Below are 3,966 nucleotides of genomic sequence, written 5' to 3'. Positions count from 1 at the left end.
AATTGTTTTCCCCCCCCCCCCCCCCAAAAAATCAATATCATATTCATTTTGAATATGGAGCACCTTTCATGTACTAGGTAGTACGTACTAATCAATGAGCAGTGAAAAACTGAATACTCATCGATTTGCATGTAGGAGTGTCAATTTGGGTTAGTATGTCGGGTTCGTGTTGTGTAGAGGTAGGGGTATTCGACTAAATGACTCAATCCTAACTCGACCTATTTAATAATCGTGTCATGATCCTTTAACCCTAACCTGACATGTTAATAAGGTGAGTTGACCTGACCCAACCCATTTGACACATTTAATAAACAAGTCATGTTGGGTTGGCACGAATGTAACATAACTCATTTCAACCTATATAATAATAAATATAATATCTATTTAGAATTTTTTTTTTTTTTACATCCCAAAAAGCAATGCATACACTTCAATTCTTCAACTCACATTTAAAATAATATGGTTCAATAAAAATATAACATTTATCTAGAAATAAGTTCTTTACACTCCAAAAGAAGTGCATACACTTCAACCCAAATTCAAAATAACAAAATTTAACAAAAATAAAATAGCATAGTTCAACAAAAATATAATATCCTTGGAACTCGCCAAACGCTAAGTATCAATATTGAAAGAATTTAAGCAAACAGTAGACTAATCCTAACTATAACCACGATTATCATCCATAGATTGTTTGTTGATGTCCAAATTCATAACTTCTTCCACAAGCTCATCCAATTTTATTTGTGCAAGTTCTATGCCAAAAAAAAAAAAAATTGTAATTCTAGGGTCTGAAAGTTTCAATTTCCAATTATATCATTTGTAAATTTTTGTAATTACTCACTTTTCTTTTTAAATTTAAAATATATGTTGGATATAAAAGGTATTTGACAAATCTAAAATAAAATAAATATTTATTTGTTATACGAGTTAAACGGGTTGTGTTAAGTGGGTCATTTCGGGTTAACATAAATAAATTGGCGTGTCAAATGTGTCTATTGTAGATTATGCGGGTTGATCTACTTATAACACGTTTCTCATCGTGTCACTTTTGAGTAGACTTGTTTATAGCCCAAACCCATTAAGGCCCAACCTTAACTCAAAAAATTTATACCAAGTTCGTGTCGTGTTCGTTTGTTGGGTCAAACATTGATACTCTATCTGCATCTGCCCTATATGTACGTTAGTAAAGATCTTCCATGGTATGTTGTGGCATGCATGGATGTGTTCCACGTACTTCCCCCACGTTTACAGTCCTAGTCACTTGGAATTTTGTTGTTCTCTCTCAAAAAAAGTCTCAACGCCTCCCTATTTTTTTGCTACATTTGTGGAAGAAATTTTATTTGTAATTACGTAAAATTTGTGTGTATAGAGTTTAGATTTAGCGGGGGTTTTTTTTTTTTTTTTTTTTTAAATAATAAAAATATTTTAAATTTGGAGTGAGAGTAGTTATAAATTATATATATATAGATAGAAAAACACAGAAAGTTCCTACCAGATCGAGCACAGTTCATTGTTGAGTTTAGAGAGAGAGAGAGAGAGATGGCAGCAGAGGATTCAAAAGAAGACATGAAAACGGTGGCTGAGATGGCTCCAATTACCGCAGAAAGGAAGGTCCGAGATGATCTGGAGTCTAAGCTCCCCAAGCCCTGTAATATCCTCCATCCCTTATGCTTTTCTTGTTCATCAACCTTCCCCCTTTTCTTTTTTTCTTTTTGGTAGCAAATATTTAGAATAATGCATTTCTGACTAAGTACTTTACAGTGCATTTTCAATAAGTTTTTCGCTTACTATTCTCATGGTTCATGCTGTATAGAAAATGAACAAATGGATTTGAATGAACAAATGGATTTGAATTTTGAAGTAAAAACTCTTGTGCATTTCTTTTCTCTCTTTTTTTTCCGGGGGGGGGGGGTGGGAATTTTATTTTCCAGTAGTAATTAAACAGGTGAATATCAAGCGCGTGGAAATAGAATGAAGATTAAAGGGTTTAGATATGTGTTACTTAATTAATAAACATAAATGATTGTTTGAGATTAAGAATAAGTTTCAGGTAGGGGGGGGGGGGGGGGGGGGGAATACAAATTACATCGGTTTAATTTTGCAAAAGGTCATGCTAACGAGTGCCCTTAGGGCATTTATTAACAATCCATTTTAGGAAAATTTTAACATCACTTTTATAGGAAATGAAAAAAGCTGTTAAAATATTAATTTTTCTTTTCTTTTCCTATAAAAATTTTCTTTAACTGGATTCTTAATGAGTGCCCTTAGGGCACTTGTTAGTATTTTTTTTTTTTTTTTTTAAGTTTAAAATAATAAAGGTAGTTATAAAATTTTGTACTTTTTTAATTGACAAAAAATGCATTAAATGAAGTTCCCTTTAATTGACAAACAATGCATTGATTGAGCGATTCATTTCCCATTGGAATATCATTTATGACAAATCCAAATCAAATTCAAATTCAAAGAACCAATCTCAACCTAAAATCACTCAACCAAACCACCACAAAATCATTGCCTAACAATTGCCATCACTACCACCCTTCATCAATCGATGCCCCAAAAATAAATCACAATCTTGCAAACAGAAGGTACCTAGATGTGGCGGTGTGAGCTGATCTTGGAGTTGCATGCTTTATGTCGCCACCACCTCACCTCACGAAACGGTACCAACATATTCCTCCATACCCAACATTCACAAAAGGAACCAAGCACCAAAAAGCATGATGAAGAACAACAAACCTTGGAAACTAACACTAGTAACCTTAACTTCTTTGCTTTCCCCTCATTCTTCCTACTCTCCGAATTCTTTGCCATTGGCGCCAATATAGGCTACTATGGTTTCAACCTCAATATCAAAACCAACGAAACTTGAGACACTTTTTTTTTTTTTAACCATATGCAAGGGTTGGTTTAGACCAGGGTTGCAGCATGTCTCAATGGGTTGCAAAAGAGAAAGAGAGAGAGAAACTCAGGTGGCGCCGGAGTTGATATCTTAGGGCATGTGAGAGAGAGAGAGAGAGAGAGAGAAGAAACTTCTCTTAAAAAACTTATATTTTTAATTAATTTATTAAACATGAAAGTGAATTATTTTGATAAAAAAAATTAGAACACAACTAAATTTGGGTCATTTTACTAGGATTATCAACAATTTTTTAACAAAATGGGCGGACAGACTAAATTTGACAACACTATGAACACAAATGATTAAAATGACAAAAGTGAAACTGAGGACCAAACTCATAATTGACCAAACTTAAATGGCGTAATTTGTAGTTTTTTTTTTTTCAAATGAGGAATATGAGATTAATTAGTCAAAGGAAAAATATGAGTTCACAATTTGTTAGAATCCCAATTCTAACTCTAAGCTATGTGACTGATTCAAGGCAGCCAAGCCTTATAGTGAGAGAAAGGTAGAGAAATAGGGGGAAAAGAGAGAGAGAGAGAGAGAGAGAGAGAGGGTTTAGCTTAAGCTGGTTATTCTCATTCATGTCTCTACTCATTGCTTGATTACACATATATCCATATTTCAAATGTTAATGCAGTCACACAAACTAACAGGTCTAACAGCTTAACAACTTGATGTACCTGTAACTAACTTCTAACAACCATCTTTAACTGTCTAAAGCACATACAACAATTCTAATCTGTTACAATGAGCTAATTAGACTTGCTGCTAACAAGGCCAGTGACTTGGATTCTTAACACAATTCCAATGGTCATACTCCATATAAACTACTTACAAAGTGTGGACATTATGTTTTCACATTTTTCTATTTGATGTCGGCACCTTATAAGTGATGGATATAAATATTAAAATTGAAAGTGTGAAACAATCGTGATACTTACCAAAAAGTTTTTCAATAATTTATAAATATGAAGTTCAAAAAAAGAAAAAGAAAAAAGAAAGGTTACTTAAAAGACCATGAGACAAAAAAAAAAAAAAAAAAAAAAATTTAAAAAGGC

The sequence above is a fragment of the Quercus suber genome, unplaced genomic scaffold, assembly GCF_002906115.3.
Source record: "Quercus suber isolate HL8 unplaced genomic scaffold, Cork oak 2.0 scaffold_1154, whole genome shotgun sequence".
Lineage (NCBI taxonomy): Eukaryota > Viridiplantae > Streptophyta > Magnoliopsida > Fagales > Fagaceae > Quercus > Quercus suber.
The sequence above is the reverse complement of the archived record's forward strand: the minus strand, read 5'-3'. Positions refer to the sequence as shown.